The sequence below is a fragment of the Micropterus dolomieu genome, linkage group LG14 (assembly GCF_021292245.1).
Source record: "Micropterus dolomieu isolate WLL.071019.BEF.003 ecotype Adirondacks linkage group LG14, ASM2129224v1, whole genome shotgun sequence".
Lineage (NCBI taxonomy): Eukaryota > Metazoa > Chordata > Actinopteri > Centrarchiformes > Centrarchidae > Micropterus > Micropterus dolomieu.
In genome coordinates this window covers 24,414,397-24,432,943 of record NC_060163.1, presented here as the reverse complement: position 1 = coordinate 24,432,943, position 18,547 = coordinate 24,414,397, and the positions used below count along the sequence as shown (strand labels likewise).

At 40.7% G+C, this 18,547-nt stretch overlaps 1 protein-coding gene across 2 annotated transcripts in view; it reads right to left on the bottom strand.

Moving 5' to 3' along the window:
* Positions 1-18,547, bottom strand: part of LOC123982851 (zinc finger protein 502-like) — a 441,737-nt gene that overhangs the window by 362,199 nt on the left and 60,991 nt on the right. The window lies entirely within an intron of this gene.

The following is an 18,547-nucleotide window of genomic DNA, read 5'->3' as shown; positions in this document are numbered from 1 at the left end:
TAGAGTCCAAGTCAAGTCTCAAGTCTTTGAGCTAGAGTCCAAGTCAAGTCTCAAGTCTCTGAGCTAGAGTCCAAGTCAAGTCTCAAGTCTTTGAGCTAGAGTCCAAGTCAAGTCTCAAGTCTCTGAGCTAGAGTCCAAGTCAAGTCTCAAGTCTCTGAGCTAGAGTCCAAGTCAAGTCTCAAGTCTCTGAGCTAGAGTCCAAGTCAAGTCTCAAGTCTTTGAGCTAGAGTCCAAGTCAAGTCTCAAGTCTTTGAGCTAGAGTCCAAGTCAAGTCTCAAGTCTTTGAGCTAGAGTCCAAGTCAAGTCTCAAGTCTTTGAGCTAGAGTCCAAGTCAAGTCTCAAGTCTTTGAGCTAGAGTCCAAGTCAAGTCTCAAGTCTTTGAGCTAGAGTCCAAGTCAAGTCTCAAGTCTTTGAGCTAGAGTCCAAGTCAAGTCTCAAGTCTCTGAGCTAGAGTCCAAGTCAAGTCTCAAGTCTCTCGTGGTTCTAATGAATGTTGTATCACCTGCTGTGCTGTATCCAGGCTGCTTATAACACTGCATAGCTATAACGGATTCTGTAACTGTAACCTGTTTTTCACAGAGCACAACCACGTAGCCTAATGTACAATGTGTCTACAACTAATGACAGCTTATAAACTACTATAAGTCAACACACACCCCAGACTGTCAAACCAGTGTAACGTTATAATTATCATGATGATTAACAATAAACCTGTAACCAGTTTGCAGCCACCGGTAATAATTAACGTGATGGCAGCCAGCGGGGCGCAAATGATTACGTTAATTGACCACCACAAGTTTGGCAAGTAAACAAACGCTCCTTCATCTTTTCATAAGGACCGACAGTCAGAGTTAACCTCCGGTATGTCGTACCTGAAGCAAGCTAACGTTAGCCAATGCTGAGCTAAACGGGTTACTAACCTCAGATTACTAACCTGTTTGCATTCAGCGCGTCTTTGTTTGGGTCTTGTTGTATGAAGTTTTAAAGCCAAAGTTTATGATGAATGGCTCAGCAGCTGCTGCCGGTGTTGTCTTCTCTCACGTGTGGCTGCGCGCAGCTGATACTACGTAGGTAATGTTAAGTTATAGGTAACGGAGGGAGAGGAATAACAGCAAGCTCATCAGACGTTTCCTAAAAATAAAATAAACATTGTTCACAAGTCCCGCACCTCAAGTCCGAGTCAAGTCTGAAGTCTTCAGGTCGAGTCTGAAGTCACTATGTGTGTGGATTAAGGCGGACTCGAGTCAGAGTCTCAAACTCGAGTCCCCATCTCTGATTCCTGGAATCAGCTATTTAGCTTATAACTACTGCACTTTAAAATCATCACTTCTGCAATACTTTCTGTTGTGTTTAAAATACGACAAGCTCTCAAAAGTCTCGCAGAACTTTACAAAACACAGCAGTGATAAAATAATATAAATATTCTATGTAATAGAGGAAGCCAGTCTAACATGACATGGAATTTCCTGTAGCATGGTATGACAGTTCAGTTGTTTTGGATGTTCCCAGTTGCCCTCATATGAAATATTGCCAGGACACCCAACTTAAGTAAAGTAAATCACAAAATATTATGTCATTCATGAGAAATAAATGCTTAAAGGAGACCTATTATGCTTTTCACATTTTATGACTTAACTACAATGTTACAATGTTGGATGTTCATGTTAAACAAAGCTCCAAATAATGAGGTTAAAGTATTAAGAAATACCTGTGAGCCAAAACCTCCTTTTCTGAACACCCTGCTTTGAACTGCTTTTTCTACTACGACACAAGGAGCTAGACGGAGCCGATATTCTATGTGGTCATTTGCTCCGCACAGCCTGGTAACATGTTTCAGGTCTTGGCCAATCAGAAGACAGTGGGCTTTGAGAGTGGGAGTGTGATGGCCATTCAAGTTTTCAAATAAACGGCTCAGGCAAACACGTGTCTTTCTGTGAATTTTATTAAAGTCTTCTGCAGAGGGACTAACAGCAACACACATACGCTGTGCACATATATGCTCGAATGAGTGAGGAGAGCTGAGTGAGCCTGTTATTTATCCAGTTTTAGGGTCAATCATATCATCCCACAGAGACGCGTCTGGATAACACAGAGAACAGAGATATTTTGACTATTTTCACTGAAGTCTCCCTGAGTCCAGGGTTACATGCAATATGTTTGGAATTCCCATTACAGGGAGCTTTAAAGAGACAGGAACATCTACAGCTCGTTTCAGACAGAGGCTGAAATTAAGCCCTACATGAAGGGCTGAAGATAGAAAATGATTTTTTTGAACTTTGAATCATGCAAAGCGCCATACAAACAACAATCGTGCCTGAAGCTCAACAACTGCACAGTATGTCAAAGCAGAATTTAGGGCAGTCACTTAAAAATATATATTTTGAATGAATTATAACTAACACATATTTCATTCAAATTAATTTGAACACAATCAGCTGTATTGTAGAAGTTAGGTTATATTAGCCGCGAGTGGGCATTTTGGCCAGAACAACGCCCTAAAGCATACCCTGCTTTATCATCTATTTTACTCTAAAAGGGACCATAATTGAACATCATGTTGTATTGAAGATTTGAAAATAGACCATAAACTCATTAGGAAAGTGTTTACTATGGTAATAAATCAGGTGAGAAGTAGGGTCATTTTGTCATAGACCTCTATACAATCTGACTTCTTTTTGCAGCCGGTGGAGTCGCCCTCTGTTGGCTTCTAAAGAGAATGTAGCTTTAAGGCACTTCCCCTATGGCGTCATCTTCCAGACCCAAAGGTTCCTGTTTGGCAGGAAGTTAAGTTTTTAGAAGGCAGCAAAGATCCTTAACTTTTATCCATGGTTTTTCCGTATATGGTGTTGAATCCAAAATGCTTCCACACATTACTTCTCAAATAGATTGACCTCATGGTCTCACTAGTACAGCTCACTAGTTTCCTCCATTTTGCGTTAGCTAATACAACGATTGCCTAGTATAAGATAACATGGTATACAATGGACCTGAATGACGCAGAGTCGTTTAGTCTCCAAGAGCGTTTACGCCTCAAACATGGTACATGCGAATACACCTACATACACCTACTCAACATGTGCTCTTATGCACTTGTGAAAGTAACAGTCCTCAACCTTGGCCCACAGTAGACAGGTTTTCCATTCATTTCCTGTCTGAATGAAGAGGTGATGAAGTTACATGAACATGACCACGAAATGCACATGGTCATCCATTTGAACAAGGTTTTCATGTGCTCTGTAGTTTTCTAAAAAATAGCAACCAATCATTTGCCATTCACAGAGAACTCTTTATTGGAAGTGAGTTTTTCATCATCATCATAACTGTATAATAAGCTACAGGCTTTATTGGTACACTAGGCCGGAACTGGTCACTAGGGTGTTAACTTGGCATTGTTGGTTTCCCTTCAGCACTCTCTAAGGAGGGAAGCTGTTTCATGGTATCAGATGGTTAGTTATACACTTTTGACCTTTTAGGAAATAAAAGGAAACTATGGGCATTGATTCCCAGGCATCTGATTGGTGCAACTTAGCACTGCACCCTGGGAAAAAAAAGTGCTCCATTGTCCTGATAGATGAGTTGGTTCCTGAACAACATGACCTCATTCCCTCCCTTGGGAGAGGTCCTGAACAGAAAAGGCGGGGTGTTGAAAACACAGTGAGCTTGATGTGTAATAATGGGTCGGTTGATCATAAGTAACCTAATTTGACACATTCTTCAATGGGTTGCTTTGCTGCGTCAGCTTCCGATCACTGCCTCCAGACAATGTAAAGACTGACAGACGAGGACTGTAGCAGGAGGAACACACTGATAATTTTCCTCCAGCTTTTAAAACGCATCGATTCTGCCAACGTGGTTGGTTGTCAATTAAAGATTGCAGGGGGAGTCCAGCAGGCCTACATGCAGCTTCACAGAGGCCGTGCTAAGTGGAAAAAGAGGTGAGTGCTGTGTGTCCAGTGTAGACATAATTGCCTAAGGCCCCAGGGACTGAGTCATTGACCTGCTGTGCCATCTCCCAGGGGTTAAACCTGTTCGGTGGCTTCAGAGGGACAAGCAACATGTGCTGCTGAAGACACGTGTAGGCACCTTTCACTGGCATATTTGCTTGCTAGCTTCATGTTTTCTGATAAACCAACCCGTTCTCTCTCCCAACTCGTGACACATGGATACATGGTCAAGACCTGTCTGCATCAGTTTGTAACGCACTGGGGATCCCCATAGCGTCATAGTTCAACGCAGTGGGGGAAGCTCTGTAGCATCCCTTTTGGACGGTGAAGGTAGGTATATGATATTTAACAGAAAAGGCCAAGGTGGTTGCAGTGAATGGAGGCCCAGAAACCGAACTTTCAACCAGGAGACCGGTGTTCGTATCCCTCGTGAAACAAAAAGTTAGCAATAAATATTTTTATTTAAGTTATGTAGGTTATCTTAATTGCGTAACTTACTTATGTTAACTGGCGTATGTTATTTTAACCCAAACCATGATCTTTTCCTAACCCTAACCAAGTACTTTTGGTGCCTAAACCTAACCAATCTACAACGTTAACATTTTATTTTGAAAGTCTAACCGAGGAGCCCTAAATGACGCTAAAGGGGTACCCAGGGCGTTTAAAAAGCGACGCCAAGGGGTCTTGACAAAGTGTCCATATGTGACGAGTTGGGAGTGAGAATGTGTGTTTCTTTGTATCAGTACTCCAACTTCTCCAATGTAAAAAGCTTTTTGCAATATGCCTTTTTTATTCAAATTTCATTCATTTCCACTCAGGATTTTTATGTACAAATTGAAAATATGCATAAAAGCAGTGTGATTCAGCCAGGAGGAAGCAGATTTTTCACCATGCCTTCAAGTGTGGCCAATGGGAACATGTAACACTTTCGCCTTTAGACGATACATCCTACAAACTAATTGATTTGAAGCAGACTGAGGCCTTCACAGTTAATACTGGCAGGTAGGAGAATTAAACTGAAGAAAAGTGTTTTCTCTTTCTGCACCACCTGTGCTGAATGATTCTAACTGTACATGGTTGCGTTTCCATCAAAAGTACCAATCTCTTTTCGAGGAACTAAAAGGTTCCTTCAGCCCACTGTGTGTGTTTCCACCGTGGTCTAAAGACCTGCAAAGATTAGGAAAATTAACCAGCTGACGTAGGCTGTAGGCCTGCACGCTGTACAAAGTAATGATTATTTAGTAACTACTATCCGTGAGCAGAATTAATAAATGAACATCAGATTTGATTGGAATATAATAAATAAAATAAAACTATAGGCTATGCTTGACCATTAAAACCAGCTTTTTTGTGTGGGAGTATAATGAAGAGACACATTTAATAACAAACTGCATAAAGCTGTAAAGTTCATAAAATTCCTCTAGCACAGAGAAAGAAAGACAAAAATAAAATCGCGACAGTTTGGAGGGTTATTAAAACATTTCCGACCAGCTGCAGACCAGCCGCAGCATCACGTCTGTGTCGCCTGAGCGTCAGAGGAACGGGATGGTTAACGAGCTTTATTACCTGCTGTAATCAGCTGTTCCACTTGTTTTGCAGAAGAGGAGACTGTGTAAAAACTTCCTGACTGATCAAAACTTAAAACAACAACTCAGTATTTAGCGCAACTCCATCAGCTGTTCGCTGTAAACACACTGCTGCACGCTGGCTGCTGTTTCCGAGCAGTACATTTAATGCACAACGTACGATCTTAGGCGGATATCGGCGAGACTTGGTGTGGCTATTTGAGTGTTGATTTGGGATTTATTGGTTTGCAAACAATGGTGGGAAAGAGAGGAGCAGTAGCCAATACTTGATCATTCAGAAATTCACTGGAAGGCAGGCCTCACCCCCCCCCAAAGTACTGGTACTTTCGGAAAGTGCTACTACCCAAGCAAGGACTTTTTGGGGGGTAAAATAAAGACCCTAGAACTAAATTTAGACCCTAGTCCCTTCGGTGAAAACGCAATGAGTTCCTCCCAAGGTTCCTAGTTCAGGGGTATAGTTCCTTTGGTCGAAACACGGCTTCTGTGACAGCGATCTTCTATTATTCCAGAATAAGGCCACTTTAATTAGGCTAAGATCTGGCATCTGATTTGGCAACAACCCAATTCAAACGGAGAGTGAAAACAGATGTAATGTAAATAGTTTTGATATAAGAAAGTTTTATAGATATAGTGGAATATAGGGCTGCAACTAATGACTATTTTGATTACACCGGGACAAACTGACACTATATATTTTTTCATACAAAGAGACACACATTTGCCAAATTTACTAGAGGGGACGAATAATAACGATTTTGTGGTAGACAGCGTTTCACAGAGTTTATAAAGTTTCCCCTAACTCAACAACTCACAAAACTCAGTGATTTATTTTTTTTTTTAAGGGAGACTGGGGCAAATTAGCCGTCACTTCTCCATGAGTGATGCATCGTTTATGATGAAGTTAGGGCACATTTGGAATGTGAACATTATAGGTTGTGTATAATAATTGTTTGCTACTCTCAACGCCATTAACAAGTCAATGAACAAGGGAAAATGTACAGAAAATGTTATAGATTATAATGTTAAGTAAGATGGCTCTTAAGCTAGCTAGATTGCTAACTAGCTTACAGAGATGTGTCTTCATCTTCACCTTTTTGGCTGAGTGAAGAGTGAAATGCTCCCACACTTTGGAGGTGACGACATCGCTACGGCTCGATGACTTCATAAACTAATGGATAATTGAATTTGTGAAAAATTAATTTAATCATTGATTTTTGTTGACTACGCCGATTATTCGTTGTACCCCTTGTGGAATACATTATATTAACCTTGAAACATAAATTAAAATGTTTCCACTATTTAGGAATATTAAAATAAACCAATCATAAATGCAAAACCTTTTTTTTTTTTTTCTAAATTAACAGAAAATAATAATTATTAATGCATTTATTATTGGCTATATTAATCAGCAGGCGATCTACTCCAATTCAAATGAAGATCCAGTATACGAAGGACTGATCAGTTCCCCTCGCCTTACCCAAGGTGCTGTTTTCAATAAGTTGAGAAGGAAAAGAGTTGACTTCTCTTAAGCAGCTCCCCTGTATCAAAAACATGATTCATGTTGTCCATAAGCACACTTAACGACACACAGCAGTGGGCTAGTGGAAAAAGCTGCCCTTGTTTTCCAGATAGAAATAGGAAATCAACTTATGACCTTTTTAACAGTGAAGGGAAAGAAAATAAAGATGAGGAGGAACAACACAAATAAACAAAGCAACAACTGTAGTAACAGTGACATGTGATGTCACTTGCTGCTACAAAATCATTACAGAGAGTTGCTCTTAATCACTGCTAAATCAACATTTTTAATACTTGACTAGTGGATCTGGCAACTTTTCTGACGCCACTTGTTACTCTGTAAATTGATGAGAGCAACACTGTGGTAGGAAAAAAAAAGTTTATTTCAAGCAAACTAGGACACATTTGTCATCTTAATAGTGAGTTATTAAAATAATTAGACGAGAGAAAAGCTGTGTCAAGTGTTTTATAGTGTAAAGGGAAGAGGTTTGATGTGGAAATTGGTCTAACCAAGTCACCACTACCAGCTACCAAAACATGGTATGTCATGCTTGTTAAAGGTAAGATGGTGTAAAGTGGTGTTATAAGCACTGCTGACATAAGTATGCTCACATTAACTATCTTGGATTTGCATGTTAGCGTGCCCTAACATTAGGTAATTAACAGCTGAGGCTGATTGACTCAGTTTTGCAGGTATTCATAAATTAAAGTCTTGGAAAATAGAAAGTTTAACCTGATGTTGGCAATAGATGAAAGGTTACGGAATCACCAAACTTATTACAATTCATCCTGAGGGAAACACAAATGTCTGAACCAAATTTCATGCCAAACCATCAAATAGTTGTCGAGAACATTTCACTTTGAACCAAATGACGTCAGCCTGGTGGTGGCGCTAGAAAGGAAGGTCATGGTGTCACTGAAGTCTTTAGGATTCAGTCTCTGTACACCATGAATGTTTCTACACAACGTCACAAAAATCCATCCAATAGTTGTGGAGATGTTTCATTCTGGACGAAGGTGGTTCACCGGGCGACCAACTTATCGACACTGGCATCCTGTAACTCCTGTTCTATGAGTATCTGCATAACCCTGGAACAGACTTAGTTTATATTAGTTTACTACGCTGCTCCTCTACTGCGCAACAAGTGCTGGTGGACCCAACACTCGTATACAGCGCCGTTTTATTAGGCTCATGCAGACTACACGACTTTTAGTGTCGGCCAACGGCCGTGCTGTTCAGACTACGCAACTTGCTGTCTTGTGACGGGAGTCATGAAGTCGCTGTGGCGTTCGCGCAACGTGACTGATCGGTGACAGGGGGTCACAAACCAGGCAAGCTGACAGCGGCTGTGTCACCTGACGCTGCTCTCCAAACCACGTTTAGCCAAGAAAACGCACGTGAAATGTGAAACGGGAAATGACGCAAACCTACACATGAAACGGCGGTTGTTTTATTATTATAAAGATAGCGATTATAAAGACAGAATCTGGGTGAAAGAATGGATCAGCACACGCAGGTAGCAGGGATCGTCTGAGCTACAGAGAGCTGGAGGGGAGTAAAGTAAGTGTTTTGCAGTGAAAAAGTAGCATAGTGTGAACTAGGTTTTAACGGACACGCTGCTGGATTGACAACAAACTCGCTCGCTTTCACCGTCACTTCCTGCCACTCGCTCTCTCTCATTCGCTCCACCACTCACTTGCTACACGCACACACACTCTACTCCTTAAAATACCTGACGTTAGCTGCGCTGGTCTTATAACAGCAGCTGTCACGTAACTTAGATGTCTTTTGAGGAATGAGGAAGTTAGCAAAGCACGTGTTGCCGTGCGCTCATAGTGTGCGGGTGAAAATCAGTAGTTCCGCAATGACATTAATAACTGAGTGAAATTTTAGTAGCAGCGGTCATTATTCAGCAGCGGCGATGCGCCAAATATAGGGGAACCATTTCTCCATCATGTGGATGTCAACAATACCTGATCAGTTAACATTTAGATGATATATATAATATTTATTATTTTATTATTTTCAAGTCCACTTTTTATGTTTTCAGAATCAAAGCAATTTTTTACACCTTCAAATCTTATTTTTTCTGTTTCAGAATATCAAAATTTAAATAAATTTAAAAAAAAATTATTTAAATATCACAACATATGAAGCTGTAAATAAAAATGTGAAAAGAAAGAAGCTTGAATCTGTTTAAAGCACGTGAATAAATCCAAAATTGCAACCTTAACCCTTAAGGGGGGGTCAGTGGACATGTGTGGGTGTAATGTGTACATGTGTGGTAGACGAGGAAGAGAGAGAGAGAGAGCACCAGCTGTGCCGGTGTTGTGCTGAGTTGTTTGTGATCATTCCCTTTAGAGATCTGCTTAGTTATTAAAACTAGAAGGATGTTCAACACGAGCAGCCAGAAGTCCACATTTTAATATTTAACCCGGGGATCACGGCCTAAGGAGACTTGATGACTTCAACTCTCAGTAGCTTTGACGTGACATGTTGTTTGGACATGTGACTAAGCACCTTCAGCTGATGTCCTGTGGAGCCAGATGCACTTTTGAATTGCTGCCTTCGTTTTGAATGTTTGTCATCAGGACATTTGAGGAGTGTTAGTGGAATGGAGTTGTTTTTCATTTGTGACTTTATGTCAAAGTCATTGATTGGGTTGAAATGATTTCCATTATCATTGTCTTTGATCCATCTACTCAGTCATCCTTTCAAAAGGGAGTCAAATCCAACAGCAGAGCAGGTAACTTAGAAAGTATCTTACACTTATGAAATTGTGTTAAATTCCTCAGTATAACTGCGGGCATATGCTTGGACTCTGATCTGATTTAAACAGATTTATTGGATGTGAGCAATGACTCAGATTTTCCTTCATGTGTAAGAGATCTACAGTACTTCCTCTGCAGAAGGGTGGTCTAGTGTGTTGTGCAAATCCATTTGATTGGTGAGAAGGTTCCATGGCATCCACCCAGATATATTTGGATATATTCCCCCATTTCACCATAATTATTATGATGTAAAGTCTGCTCAGCAGGAGCAACGGCTAGTGTCAGTGTTCTTCGGATCTCAAGTGATATTCCTCATGACTGATATGGATCTGATTTTGTCACATGTCTGGACCGGTTCCAGGAAGACGTTCAGGGGTGAGATCAGATCAAACAGGCACCTGTGCAGCAGGTAAATAATCATTCTCCATTTGAAGAATACGGGCCAGTAGGATATGGCCACCAGGACTTGGAACTGGACTCAGAGCTCAGCTGTGAGGGCCACGACCTCTTCAGTCTGGGGGGGAGGTGAACAGGAAAGAAGGTCAGTGCCAGGGGCCTAATCCATTTCTCTGGCCCCTCTCTTCAGGGGCTGTTGTCAAGCCTCAGGGTAGGCAACTGTATCAACACGATCCAGGGCTTCGTGAGGTCTCGTCCACCCAGACCCCTCTGAACAGTCCCCAAAGCCGGCTGTGCACATCAAGCAAACACAGGGAAAAACAGCAGACGCTGAATGACTATCGACCTCGGGGGGGGGGAGACAGATTTTTGGGGCTGCGAATGGAGGTCAGTATGGGCTGCCTGGAAGGAATGCTTCAAATGCAGGCAGCGCAGAACTGACACACATGAATCAACCTTCCTGTAAATGGGCCAGTGTTAGCCAGCTGGCACATTTTCAACTGCAGTCCTCTGACGAGATGTTCAACCAAAAAAGTGATAGATTCAGAAACACAAACGTACATTTCATGCAAAGCAAAAGGTAGAAGCAAAACATGGGCGCGACAATTCAATTACCATATCCTCTGTTCAGTACATGCAGCATGCAATGCAATATAGAGCAACACAACAGAAATTAGCAATATCGGGATTAACCAAATGTTGCACACATTAGCCTTGCAGAACAATCAGTAAAATGTTTTGACATTTTGATTCTTAAACAGCCAACATCACGGAAATGTGGCCTGATGTCTGTTGAACTATGAGATGGTTTTCATGGAACTGCAAAATTCACCCCCAGGCATTGCTAACATGCTTTCTGAGGATGTTCCTCTTGAAGTATACGATGGCTGTAGTTTACACAACAGCAGCAGGATGTGGGGTTTCTGTTGTAACGCTATATGTTGAAATAAAAGTCTGTCATCACGGGCAGTAATGTGACAATAGAAATGGTATTTTGGACCTCTGCTGGTAAACACAGACTGACCAGACAGACACTTCATGTGTTATGGCAACACACACAGATCAACGTGCAGCATCGGTCCTCTAACATTGCAAATGTATTTTGGTAACCCTCATGATGATTTCCGAGTGTGTGTAGTATGTCTTAACACCATAGTGGAATTATTTGTGCGGGAGCTAAATTGAGAAATCTGCTGTTCCTACCTGCATTTAATTGATTGTGCTGATTGAAAAAATCTACTCCGCATGTGCTGCATAGAGATGACCCTATGACAATAGCTTCTGGGGACTTTGAGTTTAGAGGCTTTCAAATGTCCCAAGTCAGGTCAGTTCTTTAGGTCAAGTGTCAGATCTTCATTTTGGTGACCTGAGTTCAAGGCTACGCTCAGACTGCAGGCCTTAATGCTCAATTCTGATTTTGTTTCCCAGATCCAATATTTTTTGTTTGACAGTTCACTTTGTTGTTTAAATTCGGTCCATATCAGACTCCAGTGTGAACTGTCCGCGGCCTGAAAGTGACCCGCATGCGCAGAAGAATAAGGATATAATAATGGAGATCCTTAATATAATAAGGAGCAACAGAGGTTAGCTCTATATAGCTAACGGGAGACTCGTTTTTTTATTGTCCTCTCACGGGTCACATTTGTCCCGAATTATGACAAGTGTTCACAACTTTCTGTTACACAACTCCTCTCCCTCTCTCTCCCTCTCTCTCTCTCTCTCCCCACTATTTCCGCTCGGACAAAGAGCATGCGCATAACTCAGAAAAGAGCTCGCGGTCCGGTGGATTTCAGGTGTAAGACAGGGAATTTGTGAGCAGATGATAGCGAGGTAGAGGAGGAAGAGAGCCGCATGTTTAATTATGGCTTTTGTGGAGCATTTTCGTTCAGCGTGGCTTCGTCTGCAACAGAACAGCTGCTCTAGAGTGACGTCAAATTCGCATTAATTCCAACCTGAGTGTCAAGACTGAGGTCGTGTTTAAAAAGATCCGATCTGTATCGGATTTGGACCACATATGGTCCATGTGACTTGGCCTGTTCACACTGTCATAAAAAGATCAGATCTGAGTCACTTTGGCCTGCAGTCTGAACGTAGCCTAAGTCTACAGCCCTACCTCACACACTTCAGCTCTCCGGACTACACTTGACCGAGCTTGGTATGAGAGTGCCACTGCGTGCTATTGACTTCCTACTGTTCAGACCTCAGGTCACGAATCAGCAGCCATGATCCTGTCCAGCCTCGGATCTGTCATCGCCAGTAGCTCTTACGCTTGAGAGTGTCTCGTTTAACTCTCAGACCTCCGATGGATCTGGGCCCAGAGGCCTGCCGTGACCCCAGGATGTACAGCAAGAGTTGCAGCAGAGGTTTTGGCAGGGCCTTTGGTTCCCGTGCAACTGTTTGCTAATGACCTGCACAGCTGTGAGATCAGGAGGAAATGTGTTGAATAACGTAACATGGCAGGCCAGATTTTCTCTCTCTGACTAAGATCCAAAACATTTTTCTTCTAAGTATTTTATTTTTTATTGTCTCATTGTCAGAGTGAGACTCCATTTGCCCTTTCAAAGCTTTTCTCCATGTAATAGATCATATTCTGTGCTTATTTTACGACTTCCCATAGCCTGCCTTGGACATGACAAAAATCTGGCCAAAAATCAGCCCTTTTTTTGGCAGCTGTACACAGACATAACATTTACATGGTCTGTAATATTTCCAGTATTAACTTGATTAAGACAACACCCTGAATAAGAAACTCATGCAAGCAGAATTTTCTGATTATACTGACCCGACAAAAGTTATAACTGAATTAAGACTTTGAGTATTTTAACTTTTACATCAATGAAGGGCGGTTTAGAAATGCAAACTGTCTTAATCAAGCAATAATTCTCTTTTAAGCTTTTAATGGTGTTCTGGATCACATACAGCAAAACCACCTGTTGCCAGATTTGTTGGTTAAGGCACCTTTTCATCGTGTTTCACAGATAAAGAGTTAATATTAGATAAATATTACTAAATTATTTTTTTTTTTTGCATGTACTGTTTTATTATTAGGCTGCTTTGGAGAGTTTTTGCATCATGGGGAAGGTTGTGAGGTTTTAGGACAGGAAACAAAACTGCTGTCATGTAACAGGTCAAACCACAGTGCAGATACACAGGGCAGAGGGGTTATTTGACCTACAGCTAAGTTTGCGGTGAATACTGGAACATTTTAATGAACTATGGCGGCAGCAACATTTGTGCAAGTAACCCATAGAAACAGTTTAACTCAAATACTATTTGGAAATGTAGAGTAAAATCATTTAGAGAAGGGTCAATAGTGAGACCATAACATAAAGTTTATGGCTCATTCACCATAACATGTGGACTGTTTGATGCGTACTGCCCCAAAGAACCGCATGAGCTCTGCTGAGGTAACCTTTGGGCAAGGAAACTCTTACAATTACGATTTATCATGGTTGACCTGAACTGATCCAGTCAAGTGGATCATTCAGAAAATAAAATACAGATCTAAAAAAGATCAAAGGGGAGAAACTAATTAAATCAAAACATAATATATATATATATTATAAATTAAATAAAAAACAGCTCTACAGTAATATCAGTATCTCTACTCCGCACTGTTGTCTAGCCAAGACAACGCTTTTTTTAGTTTAGTTTGATTTGTTTTTTGATAGAAATGCATCCCGTCTGAAAGATATCTATCAATGCCTGATATTCACCTGCGGTGCCTCACAAAAGATGTCTTTGTGATAAACATTTCATGACTGTTTGTCTGGGATCACAACTTGGAATTAACTAACTTGAAAGCAGATTTTTAGCGAAGCTCTCACCCTGCCCAACACAGAATCAGGGCTTAGACAGAATGACCTAATTGCTCCGATATGGTTGTATTTTATTTAACCTCTTTTGGCGCCTCACCTCTTGGCTTCCTGTATTGACAAAGTTAATTCTTCGAGTGGCCCAAAGAGACCACGAAAAAAAAATCAGTGAAAGAAATGTTGTAAATTCTCCCTGCAGCCACTTCAGGCTCGAAAGTAAAGCTGTGTTTGATTATCCTGATCAAAATAACATGAAAACCATCAAAGCAGAACTGTGATGAAACTAATCTTTTCAGAGAAACTAAAAGTGTGTGAGCTACTTCCATCAGTTTTCTCTGTTGTCTTCTGTTTTCAGGCTTTTACAGTGAGCTAACACTAGAAGCAGCGGCACTACCAGACATAATGCTTTTAGGTCAGACAGCAGAAACACAATGCCCTGAAACAGTTAGAGGCATCATCCATCGACAGTCTGCATGCTTACAGCTGGAGCTGGAGCTGCATTAGCTCTGCTTTCATGTGCTTTCAAATATCTCTCTGCTCGCTTGTGTATCTTTTTACTTCAACGATTACATCTTAAAGGAGGGAAAACTGACCACCTTTCTCTGTAGGGGGAGAAAAAAAAAAAAGGAACTTAGGAATGGCATTCAACACAACAGCTAGACAAAAGGACAGCAAGGGGTCAGGAGAAGATTAAGGCCAAAAACAGGTGTATTACTGCCCTGTTTAGTAAATAGTGAGATGCAATCTCACGGCCTTCCCGTTCCGCTGTCTGTTTTGGGGTAAATACCACCATGTGGCCCAGCAGAATAAATAAAGAAATGACAGAACGCTTTTGCCGGGGAGCAGGACTACTATAATAACAATCCAAAATTAGAGCTCCCATTGGTGAATATGAAATATCCTGTAGTCCTCACTAGCTCAATCTATCATCATACCTCATTACGGAGAAATCCAAACAGTCAAGCACTCGATGTTTGGGTGTTTTTACACCACCAATCTTGGACTCACAGATGTGTACGCTTTGAGCGCCTGGTTGCATGCAAAATGACATAACGTTGACAGCACATGCTCTTGCATTACGCTCGTGTGTTTGGGAGTGTTTTTCACTGAAGCAGATTACACTTATTTTCCATGCTGCTCATCCCTGTGATGTATTATCCACCTAATTCAACTGATTATGAAGGCTTGTTTAATGTATTTAATCACTGACTTAAGATAAGTCTGATTCCACTTTGTGCCTCTCGTTGGGTAGCTTTTGCTAGGAATCTACTTTGAAGTGGAAAGCCTCTTTCCTGTGTGCACCTTGCAGAAGAGCGCCGGTCGAGGGGACAGTGTTTTAGTGACAACAAAGGACAAACATGACATAAACACACAGTCGCGCTGCAAGTGATTTACTGCACCTAGGAAAGAGTGTGCGTTTCATTAAGGCTATTCGCTCATCGCGCTTCTTAGATTTTCCTAGAGCTAGAGAAAGGAAGGGGTCGTGTGGGGATTTGGGCTAGGATGCTGAATTAATCTCCATTGGGAGTTTGCTTGGAGGTTAACCCTCACAGCCTCCGTGAAGATGAGGATGAGCTTTATGCATGCATGTACAACACAATGCCCAAGTGAAATAGCAGCCCAAAGCTTCCTCCCTCCCAGAGGGGGTGGGGGGATTGGAAAAGGAGGCTGTTTTTACCTGACCTCCACGTCGAAATGATTACCTCCTGAGAGGGGAAAAAAGGAAACATGGAAAACTTTTGCAATGGAAATAAAAATATATGTTCTCATGAAGTCATCAACTGAATTAACATGTTTGGATTTAACTTAAAGGACATTTTTGATTGAGTTACCATTCACTGTTGATGCAACTGGAACACTTTGTTGTCTTCAGTCGAAAGCTTGTTTCTAATTCAATTTACCTGCTGCAGCTAGGCTTTTTTGAGTTGACATTTATATGAATTCAGCGAAAGCAATCCCCATGCAAAAGTCAGATTACCTTACATTAGTAAGAAAATGTCAGAACACCGTCACTAACCAACCAACGGCTTTCAGAGAACATCATCTGATTAATTGAGATCGGCCTCACAGATGAGCTCCGGGGGTGGGTAGTGGAGGGACAGGCAGTGCATCAGTCTTTCTGTTTTCCTCCAAACGTAACTACAACAACTTGCTTGCTTTGTAAATACCTTTTTTACTGGTTAAAGGAACATTGTACCACCTAATATATAGAGTTCCAGGTTACTGTTATAGGTCAACCATATTCACTGGTTCCATCATGTTGACATAGATTTAGAATTAGATATAGAGTTTTCCTCATAACAGTGCCTACGTATACCAGTATATATTTGAATGTGAGGTTCTGTATCCATGCAGTGTTGCTAAAATATGAAAAAAACCTACAGTTTTTTAGCGTTACTTTTTTGTGGATGACTAGTAAACCGAAAACCAATAAATACATTTAAATCCCCTGAATCAATTGTGTTAGTGTAATATTGGATTTTATTTCAGTGCACTGGTTTGTTAACACTTCTTTAGTTATTTTTGTCAAGTAGGAGATGATTCAGCTGTGTTGAAAAGTGGTGGGGAGATAGGGGCTCAGATTAGGGGTGTGAAGAGACACTTAGTTTGTGAGATATCACGATACGCAATATTAGATTCACCAGAACGTGATGAAAAGATTCTTAAACATTGTTTTAAAGACATCCTCAATGCCAAAATATTTGAGTGGGGGTTCTGAAGGGACCTCCCCCAGTAAATATTTGTCATTAAACACTTTATTTCCTGCATTCTGGTGAAAGTTTCTGCACCAATTTATGGTGGAAATGTTTTTTATTTATTTAAAAGGAAACAACATATATATATATATATATAAAAAAGGATATAATACAGTGCAGCTCTCAGGAATTCTGTGTTGCTTTCAGATCTGTTTCTCCTGGAGATCAACTTTTGTCATGTAATATCATCCCTGCTGAGGCAACACATATGTAGGCATGATTTAGTCTTTCCTCCTCTTTTGTCATGTTCACAGGGAGAGAACGGAAAACTTAGTAACTTGAACAACTTCTTGACACAGTTGCTTTTTGGCTGATTTGGTGCATGCACGTTTTTGGGTCATTTTATAATCCGTAACTTGTTTTGTTTTTTTTTTAGCTTAAGTTACATTTTTGGACAATGCACATTTGTTTCTTCAATATTTTAATTGCATTACATGTTTTTTTAATGTGCAAATAAACCTTTCTAAAGGCATTTTCATTTATTATTTAACTGCAAGGTATATTTCAGGACACGTTTTAACAAATTATGCTTTAAAGAAGTGGTGGGGACAAAATCAGCCATTTCAAAAAGTGGTGGGGACATGTCCCCCAGCGTCCCCAGTGTAAATGACACCTATGGAAGCCTTGGAAGTTTTGACTGAAAGCATGTCGCAGTGTCCTTGTGCAAGATACTGAACCCCAAGTTGCCCCCGATGGCTGTGAGTGTGTCAGTGTTATTTCTGTTGCCACCTTAGCCTCTGCCATCAGTGTATGAATGTGTGTGAATAGGTTAAACGTGACGTGTAGTATTAAGAGCTTTGAGTGTTTGTAAGACTAGAAAGAACGTTTTAAAAAATCTGAAAAAGATGTGATACCATGAACAGTACAGTTTTGTAAAAATAAATTAGTACAGCAACAGGAAAACTGGATTCACAAAGAAAATAACAATTAATTACACTGTCCATCATGACAGGAAGAAACTGGCTGTGTCAGAGTGGCGTCTACACTACTTTGTGCTAGAAATCCCACAATGCAGTGCTCAATATACAATTACAGTCACGCGTCACATTACTTGTCAAGAGAGATAATTATGATAAGTTTCTTTACTGCTCACTATAGAGGAAAGTAATGACCTTTTATAGGGAATACTAAATGAAGGAGTGTTGTCGGACACAGCCTGTGCATCACGAACAACATATAAGAAGTACAACATAATAATTCATCTAGTAAACATCTTTTCAGATATAGTAGTCCACAAGAGTAAAAGTAAGTTTATTTGGAACTTCCATACAAACAAATACAGCTCGTCCTGCTCTGTATTTACAGTTTCACTTTCTTCTTCCGTGTTTTCTTGCCACCAACTATCGCCACTATTACCTGGCTGTTAGCATAAGCACTCGTTGCGCCTGCTAGCATTTCTGCTTGGCTGAGCAATGTGGACACAATAGGTAAGTCGTGTACGCTTCTGTTACAGCATACAATAACTGAGCAATGGCTCTGTCACAGTGAAACAAAGAACATCAACATATTTGTTGGCTAAGAAGGTTTAGGATGTCTTTTTTTTTTCTCTGGTGTTATCTTCAGAGAAAGTCTAGCTCCATGCTGCCCCAACTGAACGCAACAAAAACCAAAGTGTATTTCATGGTTTGGCATTTGTCAAAGTAGATGGTTGTTTCTCAACAGAAATTTCACAAATGATTTTTAAAAAAAAGTGGTTACCTTTACTCCTTGTATTCACCACTGCAGTGTAGCTAAAACTTCTCTTTTGCCACAGATAACAA